The sequence below is a fragment of the Andrena cerasifolii genome, chromosome 6 (assembly GCF_050908995.1).
Source record: "Andrena cerasifolii isolate SP2316 chromosome 6, iyAndCera1_principal, whole genome shotgun sequence".
Lineage (NCBI taxonomy): Eukaryota > Metazoa > Arthropoda > Insecta > Hymenoptera > Andrenidae > Andrena > Andrena cerasifolii.
Genome location: NC_135123.1, coordinates 11,738,483 through 11,754,524, shown reverse-complemented (window position 1 = coordinate 11,754,524; position 16,042 = coordinate 11,738,483). Strand labels below are relative to the sequence as shown.

General features: G+C 41.6%; 1 protein-coding gene and 1 long non-coding RNA gene across 4 annotated transcripts in view; both read left to right on the top strand.

Annotated features, from left to right (window-relative positions):
- Nucleotides 1-16,042, top strand: part of LOC143369713 (uncharacterized) — a 319,720-nt gene that overhangs the window by 24,365 nt on the left and 279,313 nt on the right. The gene's annotated exons all lie outside the window — the stretch shown is intronic.
- LOC143369716 (uncharacterized) overlaps nucleotides 1-16,042 on the top strand; it is a 77,322-nt gene that overhangs the window by 20,310 nt on the left and 40,970 nt on the right. The window contains exon 2 of the long non-coding RNA XR_013085471.1: nucleotides 5,919-6,016. This is a non-coding gene — a long non-coding RNA (uncharacterized LOC143369716). The remainder of the gene's footprint in view (nucleotides 1-5,918; nucleotides 6,017-16,042) is intronic.

Below are 16,042 nucleotides of genomic sequence, written 5' to 3'. Positions count from 1 at the left end.
CTTACGCATCAATATTTTCTTCCGTAGAATCTGGTGTCCTTATTTCCGCGTGACTCCCTTCCTCGAAATAACCGCGTCGCGACGTTCTTGCTTTCTCGAACCCTCATACCCACTTCGCCGTCTCGATGGAGAGCTAGGAAGAATGTCCCTGGCAACGAGTCGCGCGAATTCGCTGCCCCTTTTTCCCCGTTTCATTTTCGAAGATTTACTCGCGCTGAAAAAGCAGAGAAATCTCGTTTGAGTCCATAGCGTACGCGCGCGCGAAATATTGCGATGATTTACGCGAGTTCCGTGCAAATTTATCGCCCACCGTCGCCCCGTTGCCTGTCCTATTTTCACGACGTGTTAAAAGTCAAAGGGGCGCGCCAGCATCTCTACCCGTCAGAGTCTTCGGCGGGAGGGTGCAAAAAATTAATTGCATTATCGACGTGAATTTTACGCTGTTTGCCAGGCCCGCGGTTTCCGGTCTCGGTGTTAATTAATTTTTTTTCGACGTTGCTCCCACAAGGAGAGGGTTGGTAGTCCTTTGAACACAAAGCGCCGCCAGTCTCCCTCCGCGAGTTAATTCGAGCTTATTTACAGAAGCTTATAAAATGGGAGGCGCTTTGCTCGCGACAAACCTCTCATTAGTTACGTCGTTCTTATTTCCTTTGCGACGGGAGCGATTAACGGGAGCTAAGCTAATCGGCGATTTTCTTAACAGGCAGTTCAACGGGGTCCGAGCAAGCATTCGCGAAGGAAATATTGTCGATGCTTTAGGAGGTGTGTCACTAACGAGGGAAGTTTAGTAGCTGCAAAAATCCTTCTTCTGTCAGAGCTTTATTCATTCGCGTAGAGATCTGACATAGATCGTAGGCTGAAACGGGAAACCAGTGGATATTAGTGAGCTCATGAAAAAATTACGCCAAACCTCCCACGCAGATATCGCGTGTTGGCGATCTTTGAAAATCCACGGAAAATCGTGCGACTTCCAACGGAACGCGTGCACAGATTGATGTATTCACCGTGCGATGTCACTGCAGAAGACCCCGACTGTCACCGAACGCCTTTTTTTCCGGCTTCCCATTGATAAAAACGTTACATTTGGTTATCTCGCTGTTTCTGTGTACGCCGTTTTCGGTTTCGCGAAAGGGGAACCGTCGTCGAAAAAAATAAAATGACTGCCTCGTACTGAATCGTGGTTATTCGACACGCTAAAACTGTTCCCCGATTCTGCCGATCGTGTTGTAGGTTTTTATCCAGAAGGGTGAACAAGGGTGGGAACGGTACAATACGATACGTCCAACTTGCTCGCGATTCCGAAGCCGTTCTACGGATGTTTCGATACTATTTATTCCCATGCTCGTTCGCGAACGTAGGAGGCCGGATAGCGCGATGATGAATTAGAAGGTCGTTATTGATAATCTGAATACCTCGGCGATGCAAAGTCTCTGGTCTCCCGCCATTGTTTTCCCCGAGGAAAATATGTCCCAGAATGCCGGCTGAATCGCGCCGCTGCGGAAATAATCCCCCCATGAATTTTCATGTCATATCTGCCGCCAGAGAGAAGGATAATATTCTCTTCAACTTCGAGGCCGCGGAACCGGAGGAAAGAGAGAGATATTATACGCCGCTGTTTACAAGGACTTTCCTACCGGTCTTTAATTAATACTGGGGATTCGCGGGGGTTAAATATTCGGCCAGAGTATCCGCGGGCCGCACCGCGCGGAGCCAAGCGTCACTGTAAACCGCCCGTGGCCGGGCGCGTTTCCTCGGGCGCGCGCGGGAATCTATCAAAAGTTCCGTTTGTCTCGATTTTGTCGTGATTGCACGGTGAATCGATCTCCGCTGATATGGGATCAGGCGTGAGGAATAGAGACGGGAGATTGATAAATGCGTGAAGGCGAAGGGGGTTGCGTAATTGGAATGGTTGCGCGAGCGGAATGCGAAACATGTTGTACCATTTTGTCATTGGCGAATGTTCCGATTGTGTCTGCGCGAGAAAAGCTGAATTCCTTCATGGTTCACTGCCTTCTACGTGGAATATGAGGCGCGGGATTATTTGTCGGGGCACGGAAATAAACGTGCTTGTTATTAATTCGAAGTCTTCCGAGGATGTCGTCGAATTTTTATTTGAATTATTTCGAAATTCTTTTGCTTTCATATCGTTGCTGGTTTAGTATCAGAGCTCTCGCAGCCAAGTTGCAATAGAGTCATTTGCCCTCTGCCGTTTTATTGCGAAGTTCGAAGTTGAAAGGGCAGCATTCCTCGCGCACGCCGGCCGAACAGAATCTAATCGTAAAACGGGGGTAAAAAATGTTTTCCCGGCTACTAAAAATCTACTCTCCATTCCCGAAGCGCGAGGCAGAAGGGGAGGAAAAATGAGAGTGACGACACGGGATAGTGAGCTTTCTCTATTTTCGAGTCGGGGAGAAGGTTTACAGGCAGCTGGGCTGCTGTGCCCGGCAATAAATCTCTTTCGAATGTTGTTTCGCGCTGTCTCTCAATTGTAAAGTGCATGTACAGTGTATAAAGCACCGTTTCGACGCGGACAGATCTTTAATTGCTATTCTTATTTTCCGCCGAAGCACGTTGCAATTCCTGCTCCGAACGTCCGCGTAAAATGTTTTCTGCCAGCCGTTAGCGATGCTACATTGGAAATAGAACAACGAAATGCTATGAAATATAGACAAATACAGACAATTATACAGTCTACTAATCACCTCTAATCAGTTTCATTTAGAAAACTGAGCAGTAACAATCGTTACGAACTAATTTCTTTTGGGAAAACATGAATATTCAAATTTTTCAGGAATCTGCTACTAGCTGGTGATCAAGTAAATCATAGCAAAATGGATCAAGCACTTTAAGATATCTAGGTCGTACCCGAGTGTTCGTAATCGTATGAACCACTTTTAACCACTGCAACGAACTACACAGTATTGATTGACACGAGGCGCAATCGAACGGGAATCAAGATTCATTAGAAACACATTAATCTTTTCCTATCAGGCGAGAGTGGGGTCTAGAATTTCATAACACTTGATTCATCTACGTCGTTTCCTCAGTGCCAACATTTCCTGGTATAACGTTACTGACACGGCGCGGCGTCATGAACCTTATCCTCTGTCGTGTGTGCTTTATTCCGTGCAACAGACGTTTCTGAATATCTCGCTACTTGAGCGTGAACGTTGCAATAAAGCGTGCGGTTCTTCCCTTTATTCGGAGGAAATTGGTTCCAGAATAGCAAATGATGGCGCTTCAGATGTGATACAACTGGGTGATATTGGCCGTAAAGTGTCTGGTCGCAGTTAGCGCTGTTTAAAAAAAGAAAGGAATCAGCGGCTTGCAGGTCTGCCCTGTACCGAGGACTCGTTCTCGACGTTGGAAAATTCCGATTTTGCAGTTTAAAGAAGTCCTTGCAAAGTGCAAATAGGTCGGTGCTTGTATCCTGATCGCATGTTTTTTGGTCTAGAAAAATATCGAGCGTTGTACATTTTCAGGCGCACGTTACACTCGCGTTGCTCGCAGAATGCGGCATTCAATATTTTTCCACGTAAATATTAAATCTGGAAGTTTATATGAAAGCGAGTTATCGATTCGGTCTTAATGAACGTCAGATTTTAATAAAACGGACCAAGTTTCAACTAAAAACACGAATGTGCTTGGCAGTGGCGTGGTGTATCGAGAAAATGGGAGGAAAGAAAATTTCGCAAGGTATTAAACGATATTCGTCGTAGCTATAGGGAGACCCGATTGCCTTCGGTATCAGGGAAAAATCGAATAACAGCAATGTTCTGTGAAAACCAGCGTTTCTTTCATCTCCAGTCTACGCAGAATTTATTCCTCGGAAGCCTCGAACTACTTTATTAAAAAGCCGTGCAAATATTGGAGGTAGGAAGAACGCTCTCGATCCTCCTACGGGCAAATGATATGTCTAGTTAGATATTTTCAAGCTGGATTTTAAACATTTTTCCGCAAACCCGGGCAAGCCCAGCGGCTCGGTAATTGACGAATTTTTGGTTTCGGCGGCCGTTGGCGCGCTGCTAACGTTATGTTAAAAAGGGCTGCGAGCCATCCGCGCCACGTCCCAGATAACAGAAATTTATGCAGATAAGTGAATGAATTTTGCATGCGTGTCGAGTGCACGTGTGTACACATCACGTGATAGTCTTTTTGTTGTTGCATAAGCTGCGCGCTCCGCGCCTGATATGGAGGATTTGTTAAATTTGTGAAAAACCTGACTTTTAATGTCGGTCGCGTTGCAGAATCAGAAATCTCGATCTAAAAGAAACCGATCGCGGACAATTATGCAATATTACGCTCCATTTACTAAAACCCAGTTCCGTATAATCCTTCCAGTGGTAAATGTTTTCTACAACGAGACAATCTCAATCCCAACGAATACAGGCTTTGCTTCTAATTATTTATAAAACGCATCTTGCGTGCAGAGCCCGTTAACGCGATGAGAGAATATTCCTTGTCAATAGCGGTAGTTAATTAAATACAATTCAAAATATCTAGCAACCAAGTAAAATGGAAAGAGATAAATATTTGCGGAAATGTGATAATTCGTTACCGGGGAAGGGAACGAGCTGCAGAGGGAACAAACTCAATATTGAAGTTATATTCTCCCGTTCTAAATAAAATAACAATACTGCAAACAAGAGACTACATCCATGCAGCAAATGATTCTTCCTTTTTTCAATTTTAAATAAAATTTACTCAGCACTCCTTCTTCCTTCTCCCACTTCTACACAATGTCTATCGCACTGTAGTATCTGAATAATTATAGCAAATGAACTTAGGATTTGCTTTTGTATCGTATTTTGTACAAAAAAATACACTGCATTGCCCGCTGGTGGGTCTAGCTCAAATTTGAACCAGCCCGAAAGTCGCGCCACGCAGAAATTGGTGCGCAAACAGTTGACAGGTAAAGTTTAGTATTTTTCATTGAGTTTCGCATTAAAATTCTATGAAAAAACAAAGACGAGACGCCTCGACGAGGCACTGTAGTAAAATTTATAAGAAACAATCATTTTCTGTGATAATAGTCGATTTGAAATTTCTAGCTTTATCGTACGTATAATAAATAAATTCCCGCCAATCGACTATATTCGACAAACGAACGTATTTTCAATTTTCATTCATCAGAGAAGCTTTGTGCCTTCGTTTAACGAATACAACTGCAATTTTCATATGTACCGCGGTACCTCTATTTAGTCGAGGTTTATTCGAAGCTTTGAATTGCTTGTAGTTTCGAAGCTGCTCGCATAAAATTGCCCCATATAAATAAAATAAAACGAAACCGTGTGATCTGTCCTGTTTTTGCGGATTTCGTAGTCCCGAGTATACTCGCGGCGTTTTTCTTGAAGCGACCGACGAAATACAGAGTGTTCGCGTCATTATCCGCTGCAATTCGTTCCGTAGAGTGTAGTAAGAAAGAAATAGAAGAGGAAAAAGTCTCGTGAACTTTTTCTCTAGTGTACCTAGAATTTTATGAGCGCCAATTTTTTTTCTGGGACACTGAGACACATTCTAGATATTCGAAGTAAGTTCCTTGGCAAATCGCTATGATCCCATACTATAGTTGCAATAAAATCAAAAGAATTCTCTCCCGTACCATTTGACTAACTCTCACACGGTTTTATTCTTTCATGAAGAAACAAGCATAGAATGGTCTATCGATTTTGTTCTGGATACAGGAATGGAAGTCTCCGTTAAATAGATAAATGTAAGGTTCGTGGGATATTATTGTAAATGATTATAAATGATTTCATATTTATAAGCCGTTTTTGGCGTGGACAGATTAAGAGCAATTTGCAAGCTCGGTATTACGATGAATTCAACATGTTCTCATTTAATTCTTCAGCCTGGAATAAGAGTGGAGCCATCTAAATTTTTATGTAAGCTAATAATATCGTTCCATTTTCGTACAGGTAAGATGTTTCTCCGGCTCGCTATAAATTTTCTATACTGGGGGTGGAGTGAGAGTCCCTGCATCGAGGGCCAAGGGAGATTCATGAGACACCGACGGGTATGTGAATAAATTGATGACACGATATTTTATTTAGAGACCAGAGACTCTTTTAATGCACTCAACGATACTGTTTCAATGCCCCTCCAAGTAGATTAAAGTACTTTTAAAAATTTACTTGCAGCCGTATTTTACTTTGATCTGAAGTATCTGAAAATATTATAGAAATCCATAAAATGAATTTATAATATTTACTAAACTTCCATCAAGCAATGTTTGCAGGGTAAACAGATATTTTTGAAAGTGGCATTTCACTAATTTCGCAACGACAAGCAAATATGTTTAAAAAGCACTAGGTACGTAGAAATGCAGTAGCACTGGAGTGAGACATAATCGGAATCTTTTCAATTGAACTTGAATGAAAGGGAATTATTTTGCGCTCGATGAAACCTCGTTACTGTCCATTAAGTGTTTCATCAGAAAATGTGCAGCTAATTTCTCCCATAATGAAGGATAGGTTTCGCAAACCAGGCGGCGGTTATGACACAGAAGCAGTTATTTGCCTGATGGATAGAATTTAAATTAAAGTTGCCCTTCTTAGTCGTTGAAGGGAATTGTATCAGCGTTTGGAAGGTTTCAGGGGATATTAATATGGTTGCAAATTGCTCCTGACATAAATCTCCTGGATCCTTTTACATTTTTCTTTTCTATGAAATCATTATTTCGTTCGGTGTATTATAACGTCCAAATTATTATCTTTGTACTTTTCTTTACTTGGTGCTTTGATGCGCGAACTCTTGTGTGCAATTTCTTTTATTGGGTCTCCTTTATAATCCACTTAGCCCGCTTTTCACGATATAAATTCAATTTCGGTACAGAATACCTGCCTCGGTTCTGGACTCTATTTATTTAGTCATATCACGGTCGAGCTGAATTGTGGAATTAGGCCACTTATCATTGCTTGCGAAGGGCCATCTTGTAACATATACTATTATTTTTTCCCTTAAAAGAAACACTGCGCACGGCGTCAAAACGCGATACACATCGCCTTCTTTACTTCCTATAATTTCAAAGACACGTAAATAATTGGCGGGAATATCGACGAATTAAATTGATCCCCACTGTCGGGCGAAGTTAAACACCCGCAGCTTGTATCGCGATTCTGCTCGAAGCTACCGGTAATTTGTGTTAATGTAATCCGTCCGGAATATTGAATGTTATTCGTTCCTTGAACGCTCCTCCCGGAGTTTCCTCTTATACGTCGAATCGTTCTTTGAAAGCAGAAAGGAACCCCGATTATCCGAGGTAATTGGAAGTAAGGAAGGTCCAGATAATCGAAAAGTCGGCTAATTGGGTGAGATAAAAGTGGCGAAACGCTGCTCCCGGTTTCGAGCATTTACTCTGAATTACACTTGATGATAAATTAATTGGAGGGGACGCGGAATATCGAATCGTAGAGCTGAAAAATCGTCGCGTCAAGCTGTTTCCATTTTTTTTTCCACCTCCGCTACTCGATATTCCGCGTTCCCTCCAATTAATTTGAAAACACAGCTTAGTACTAACGACTGGGCTTCGAAAAATATTAAACGAATAAATTGATCCCTAAAGCATTCGGTTTCACCCGCCGGGATTTGAATAACTTCTATCTCTGGCATATTCTCTGGTGTTTTCTAGTAATGCTCATTGGTCGATCAAGCCCGCAAGCTGTAACATAACAAAAGTTTGACGAAACGAAATGCACTCGATCGCGAAACTTCATCTAATTAATAAATCAAGGCTTTGCAGCGGGTTCCCCTGCTCCATTTTAAAGTCTGCAGTAATTGGTAAATTTCGTTTCAAGCTTAGCACGGTTTAATTGAATGTAAAGTCAGGCCAGGAGAAAGGAGCCGTTCCACGGCTGCTTCTTCGGGAGGAAGAAATTTGGAAGCTAGGAATTTTTGTGGATAAAGTTCCCTAATTATCCAGAGAGTAGGATTTACGGAAAAAGTCGACGGGGCCGTGGAATACACGTACTCCTAACCCTCTTAATTTTGGTTCATTGTTCTGTCTTCACGGACTTTTAACCCCACGAAGTACATACACAGCTTGCTGTGTGCGTCTGATCTGTACGGGAATTCCTGCAGTTTGTTAATCCACAACGTTGCTCCCAAAAGAAGCCTCCCTCGCTGTACTTTGTACCCTTGTTCGTTTGGCGGTGTATATCAAAACCACGAAGGAAATGGTGCATAAAACTTTTCCTCGCGGGTTCTTATTCGTTAAAGGTAGGTGATTATAAAAAGTTGTCTAATTAATAGCGAAATTTTAAAGGAATTTTGGTTGTTAACAAAGAGACCGGAATCCGGAGAATTTCTGACAATTTTAGGTAATGAGAAAGATGGACGATTATTAAAGGGGGTTCTTCATTAAATATGCACCGCCAAATTAATGGGCATTTGATATTTATGACAAGAAGCTAAATTGAAGGGAATCTAATCCTGCCTGTAGGTATTCACGTTTCATTTCTCACGACCCGAACGAAAATCCCGCTTCTAGTTCACGAATTTCATCTCTTTCATACATCGTTGGTTGCGAAGCGTGCTGTAGACTTCCAATATACGAGTTCGCGCAATATAACTGCATCAGTGTTTAGCAGGGAGCATTTGAAACCCGCGAAGCACGGTTACACTCGACAATTTCATATTCATTTGGGCTGTGCGCGCAAATTATTTGTGCAATCCGCGTTATCATCCATTTCCAACGCACATATCGCACACAGCTGTTTCACAATTTTCGGCAATGTTTTCAGTCGCCTCTTCTTCATTGCCTGCATTCAACAGGCACAGAAACGCAACTTCGGCGTTAAAGTTGAATTCATTGGTTAGAGAAATCTTGTAGGATTCATACGATTTTTAATCATGGAATGATTTGATCTTGGTGGGAGCCGAGTCGAAGGGATGCAAATATTCTTAATGCAAATTCAATAAAATTCATTAGGTGATTTTAAAAATTTATGCAAAAAATATTCTTGTTCTAACTGCTCCTCTCTGTAAAGTTCGGGGTAAATAGATATCGAGAAATATTGTTTACATTGAAAGGTAATGCGTGAAAGACGGTAGTGGGAATATCAGTGTATCGCACGCCGCTGCAGAATCAATCCCACAATACATTCAATGCAATGGCGTGGTTCAGTTTTTACAACGAAACCCGCCGCATTTGCGTTACGCACAACTGTTCGGCTAATTACTGACGGCGCTAATGAATGTTTGTTATTATGGTATCCGTATTGTTGCCAAACAGCGTTCATTACAGTCCTGCGTTTCATTCTCTGAATAAGTGTGAAATATAAAATAGCTCGCAATCGGCACCTATTAACAATGTTTAATGGGATTAATATTTCTCAAAAGAATTCATGCATTTATAAACGAGCAGATATAATTAAAAACATAGACGGAAATAATTTTCTGTATAATATTATCTCGTCTTCTGGGGAAAGAATTAGTAAATATTTCCTCCTAACAGTGAGATAAGTGTGTATTAAGAAAAAATCTAATATAAAATAGATAATTTTAACGAATGGTAGAAAAGATATGTTTTATGATCGATGCGTTTCTATCGCCGCGCCGATGAGAAACTTTGCTGACTTTCTGCTGTGGAACTTCACTGATAACCCACAGTTGGATAGATCTCATGTTGATCGATCCTGACACTTTACTTTCGTGATTATGAATTTGCAAGAATCTCCGCAACAAGCCAACGAAGTCGTATAAATTTCGCGTTACCGAACAAGTTCTAACGGAATTCCACATATTCTTCGCGATTTTCTGATCAATCTAAACTCTGCGGCAGGCTCGCGTTGGTTCGTGCTGACAAACGCTCGAAGGTCTGATAAGTATGCGGGGATTTCGATGCACTTCCGGCTGCGTGACTTCACGGTATGGATTCTTCCTCTCTTGCCAGACGTTTTCACGAAGATACAAATTAGAGCAAATAAAGGAAAGCCACGGTTGGGTTCGTTGGAGAAGACTAGAAAGCGTCCCATTTTTTTCCAAGCCAATGTTCATTTCGTTGCGAGCTGCGCGCCTCGTTGCCGATGGATTCCCGCACGAACAAACGGATCAAGAAGAAAATTATATTTTTCATTTTCCGCCAGTGATAATCGCATTTCGTTTCGTCCTTCAGTCGCTTTCAATTAATCTGGCTGCGCGATGTACACACTAGGTATAAACACTGCAACGCGTTTAATGTAGAGAAATTCGGTTAAGGGGTTATACCGAGTCAGGCGGCCGAAAAGAGGCGAATATTTGTGAATTTTTTTTGAAGAAGCGGAAGCGTATATTCTTACAAAACTTTTTGCGCTTAAAAGAGCAACATTTAAAGAATATTTGGTAATTTTTTCGTAGAAAAATATTCACGTTCATAATAAAGTAACAGCCGACATCCAAGAAGCATTTTTAAAAATTTGGTTTTGCGGTGAGCACTGGTATTCGGAACCAGATTATCTAAAATCAAAAAACAAAAAAGATTTCGTTAGTATATTAATGTATCCTCAGGTTGACGGAGAGAATTTTCCAAAATCTTAATTTAGAACAAAATGGCGGCTATTTAAATTTGAAATCCTGATTTTGTCGCGTGATTTTCGCACGAAAAAATCAGGACTATAAACGTGAATATTTTTCTACGAAAAAAATTCCAAATGTTCTTTAAACGTTGCTCTTTTAAGCGCAAAAAGTTTTGTAAAAATATACGCTTCCGGTTGTTCAAAAAAAATTCACAAATATTCGCCTCTTTTCGGCCGGGCTGACTAGTTATAACCCCTTAAAATATTTCGCCCTCCATCCCGTTTCGGTTTTTCTCGAGCGGCTTCGCCCTCTAATATTTCCAATCGGAACAATTACAGCGCCTGGCACATGCGAAGAACCAGTAAAATATGTTCGACGTTCGTCTCCAAGTTCTGCGTACGGTGAAAATAAAAGGTAGAAAAATACATTCACGAGCCATGGGATCGCTCTTGTCGCTTACGAATTCGAACAATTAATGGAAGCAGGGCTCTGTATGAAAAAAATTTGCACCACTTCCAATCCTCTTTGTTTTTAGCCGAGGTATCGCCTTCTGTTCGGCCGTACTTCGCATTGCGCCTGCCCTCTGTGCACCGAGCTCTCAACAGTTCTCCAAACAGCCGAACGGTCTTTTTTACTTTTAATTTCGCTGGCTGGTTCCTCGAGCAACTCGGAGTGAATGCAATTTTCGGTGCACGGCCCTCGTTCGACGCCGCTTTCGATCACCCTAGGTGCAGATTTTATTGCGATTCCCGCCTATCGATCGGGCATCGCCCGCCCGCGAGTACAGAGGTCGACAAACGATACGTAATTTTTATTGAAATTCGATTCGCTGCTCGAGAGGTGTAGCGAATCGCTCGTAAACGGAACCGCCTACAAAAGGTTCGCGCACCTCGCCACAAGCGTCTTTATGATAACCAGCTTGCAATAAGTCCTGACGATTGCTTGTGCAATGTGCACAGGTCGACTTAAACGTGGAGCGGGCGGGCCCGATAATTTCCCGCGAAATGAAATGTCATCGGTAAAAGTGCGCAGGCGGGGGTGTTTTGCAGCGGTGCCCGGGCGAAACTGAATTTACGCCTGGTAAAGGGCGGCCAGCGTAGTTGGGAAGGGATTTAATTAAAGGAAGCGCGAAATTCGTTACATTATTCGAACGCTGTACAGCCGTTCTATTCTTAATTATTTTCGGTTCGTGTATTGTTTGTTTGGAGTGTTTGATTTGACGCGTAGCAAAGGCCCCATGGTTTTGTACGTTTAGAGATTTGAAAGGGATGCGCTATTAAACTGTCGCGAGTAACTTCAACCGAGCAGCGAAGTTGGCCTTTTCGAAAAAATGGCCCCGAAGGTTCGTAAGATTGATATTCTTTAAATAACCAGGTCAAATGTAGAATTGAGGGTTCATCAAGATAAAATTGGAGCTGTAAATCGATTTCGAACCAGCGAGCATTACCCTTTGCTATCTAATATTCGATCACCCCGTTTTATTTCTTAGGCAAGGTAGAAAATGTGATTTTCACTGGTTTCGTTCAAACGATTAACCTAATAGACAAAGTTTCATGACAATCTAGAATTAATAGAGTCCGCGTTTTCGTTGAGGGCGAAATTTTCTTCGCAGAAGTTTAAGGGAATCTAATAGTCGCGAATATAACTTTACACCTTCGTGGATCGCCAGAAGAACCAGAAACAACCGAGTTCTCGGCGAATTTCGCGTCGTTCTTTTGCATCCTCCTTGGAAGCAATTTGAAAGATTCTTTCCCTTAATACAATTGCTCTGCTGTCGAGCAGCTTCACGGGCAACAGCGGCGTCCAAAGCGTGAGGTCTTTCAATTAGGAACAGTGATAGGATATTTCCTTAAACGAAAAGGAATTTAACCGAAGTCAAGTAGCAAATAGCCTTCGAAGAAATTGCGTTTAACTATTCTATACCTTCGTGACTATATCCTACACTCTTTTTTTTCATTACACTTTATCGGGTAGAGGATATGAATCAGTTACAGAGGAATTTAAATGTCTGGGAACAGCTCTCTGGATGATTTAAATGTCCCAGGGTCGCGATGCATTAAAGAATGCGATTTCGAAAGTATCATAGTTACGCCACAGGGAATTGCTATGGCGGTCGCAACAATCGATTGCGGGGAATGGAGGCCCTCGACGCGGCTCAAGTTTCAGTGCCCTAGAATGAATTTGTCACCTGCAACGAGCACTTTCGAGTCTCCGTGTGAAAACGTCGAAAGCGACCGGGATGGAATTCTATTCCGTGAAATCCATACTCGATCAGCCATGGCGGGAATGCGTGCGCACCACGTCTCTTATCATTTTTCTCGGTCATAACTTCGGATGACGATAGGGTCCCGAGGATCCTGATACTTAAGGGGAAACGTATTTAAAGTTTCCTTGCGCAGAAACGGAGGGATCGTTACGGCAAGCATAGAGGGAGAAAAGGGGGTCGTCTATTTTCATGTCGAAAATCGATTGCGTTCGAAAAACTGGCAACACGAACGGGAATCGTTTTCGGAAGGCCGAAATGATGTAACATAATTAGGGAAATGTGCAGTCGAACTTCCACTCACTCTAGTTTGCGTAACTTGACAACAGGCGCTTTATTTAAGTCGGAAAAATAAATTCCGAGCATATATTAGATAGACGGTGCATTATTCAATTGAGGAAATCCTCGAAAGCGTACCTGAAGTCGAAAATTAAACAATTTCTTTGGATGGAAGGAATTTACGCAATTTTATAGATCGAATGAAGAATTTCGTTTAAAAGTACTAATCAATTTATCGAGGTTAGATTAAACGTTAACAGAAGTCAGAGGTCAATCCATAAATTCGATCAACGTTCTTTTAAAGGAAAATACCGAGCCAATTGAATTTTTAGTGGTACCTATGCAAAATTATATTTTCCGATTTGCTTCGAATCAAGTCAGTTTCAGTAACGTGTTAGCGATGGAATAACAGATACGGAAATAGATTGGTTGAACAAAACTTTTTCCAAGCACGCTTTATTTGTCAGAACGAAGAATAGTGGAAGTAACGAAGATGCGATTTTTTTTAATTTTCGATATTTAATTGCGGTGTAGTTGTTGTTTGTTGTGACGTTACGTTCTGAGTAGGTCCATTGTTCAATTTAATTCTTTAATTATCGATGCTGAATATGTACTCTCTAATTCATTTGGTAATACTCGCAATTTCGTTTCTTCGGGCTATTAACTCACCCAGGATTTGTTGTGGGTAGTAATAATATTCACTGTAATTTTATACGATTTCTGTACTGATAATTCTACACATTCATTGTGCAGTTTACAGTTTGATAGTAATAAATCCGATAGCATTATTCAGATGTTTAATGAAATGGAAATTATATCCCACCTATCTTTGTAGCCATTATCAAATTTACCCCACCTTAGTTGGCGCATAGTATAAAAAATATTCCAAATTACGATTTAGGAGAGAATGTTCTTCCGAGTGATCATCATCGCTGCCACTTCAATAAGTAGTAATGTGACTTCGAAAAACTTTTCCGAACATCTGACTTCCGGGAAGCGTCCGTTAATAACACCTGTCTACTCGGTAAAATTATTCAGATTAACGTGTCTTACCTGCGAAAATGAAAATTGATAGCAACCGAACCCGAAATGAATTAAAGTACATGTAATCCAATGAACCGAACGGTTTGACGAAATATTATTGAAAACACGCCATGCGACGGGGAATTTTTGTCACATCGAATATCGATAAATATCGAAGTCGGGGGTGGCAGAGCACAGCCAGCTTCTGTTCTATTCGCAGCGAACTGCAATATGGACGAGTAACTGGCAATGAACGAGGGAAGTTAGATGGTTCAATCTGACGGTCCTCCAAGGACGTACTATAACAATGAATGAAATAGCAATCGAGAATAATTTATTTGTTCCCGACTACATGCTTGCATGGATAAAAGCATCCCCACGTTGCAGTCTGGCAGGGAAGTTGTTCGAAACTAATATCAAACATGTTGCCAGGTTTCGGAGCAAGTTTTAGCGCTGTCCATCTTCTTTTTCCTATCTCCCTCAAACTATATTTTCCACGTACGATTTAAGGATAAAGAAATTTAACAGTTTTAACACTTTTATGCATGAAATTTCATTTCCCTCCGCGAATATACGTAAAGTACATGTATAGATAGCTGTCTTGTACAGATATTATATTCGAAGAATGGGACAATGAACGAAGTACCTTCAGGAATTTATATGTAGAATTTCACAGGCAAAAATTCGCAGCTAAAAATGTCAAGACAATTCCCCCTTTCCAATAAATGTACAGAGTATTTGACAGAAGAAACAGTTAACAGTTGAAACAGTCCTACCGCAGAATGTTCATTGGCATAATCTATTTTGCTGCGGTTTCATTGGTGGCTAAATCGTAGATTCAATAATCCAGGTGCATTCGGAATGGAAGATTCCGTTCCGTAAGACAGTGAAGCGCGAAAGCCTGTTACCCCGTTGGATGTCTGACAGTTCGATTAGGAAGAGTTCGCGCGGCTGCATGGGAACGTTTAAAGGTTAAAAGGGAACTAGTTTCGTAAACGGGCAAAATTACTTGTGCAGAGTAACGGTTGCGCAGAATCAACAGGGTTATTTGCTTGATTCGACTGTATGGTGGCCGCGGAACTATCCGGTTTCATTTGCAGCGCAAACAAAACTGACCCGGCCGAAAGTAAATGCTAAATATCGTGATCCACTTGCTAGAGGATTCTCTTTTTAAAACCGCCTCGTGTTGTCTGTCGCTGCGATGGAAAAGGGATTCTTTTATTAGCTGCTCTTGAAATTCCTCGCATAGAATTCGACAAATTCTGTGGTTTAATCGTCGCCAGACGGGGGTTAATTAAATCACTCGTCAGGGTGGAATCTTACACGGGGCTAAAAAAAAAATAATGTGGTGACAATAGTCGTATTTTATTTGTTCGTAAACTGTACTGGGTTCGTGGATTATCGAGAGCATTTATCCTCGTAGTTTATTTCTGCGTTCCTTCCCCCACTTTGTATGCAAATCGGTAGATACACCCTGTGCGTGTACGAATACATTTTAACAGTTCCCCAATTTTTACGCTTATTCGCCGAATAAAAGCGTGCTATCTCTATTTTCATTTCGTTTACAAATTCGTCGATCTGCTCTGAATCGAATTTATCAGCCGCCGAGCTGCGATTCTTTCCCGGCTTGAATGGAGTAAAGCATTGTTCGGCCACAATTTTACACTGTTATTTCGGTCGTGCTTCGCAATTTGTTGCACGGTTGTGTCCAGTTTAATCGCGTTTAATGTTTGAATGGCCGATGGAAAAAGTTTATGGAAATCCTGAGCACATTGTTTAATTTGCCACAATGCACGGCTGTACTTCCAAAAGGGACCTGCGACCGATCTAGATGAAACTTGGTTGGGTATTACGAGGGGTGTGGAAAGACCCCAAATATAAAAGTTTAGCTTCAGCAATTAATGCGTTAAAAAGATACAGGGGTAATTGTTCATAAACGGGTGCACCTTACCGATTTTTTTTAATCACTTTACCACGCCCCCC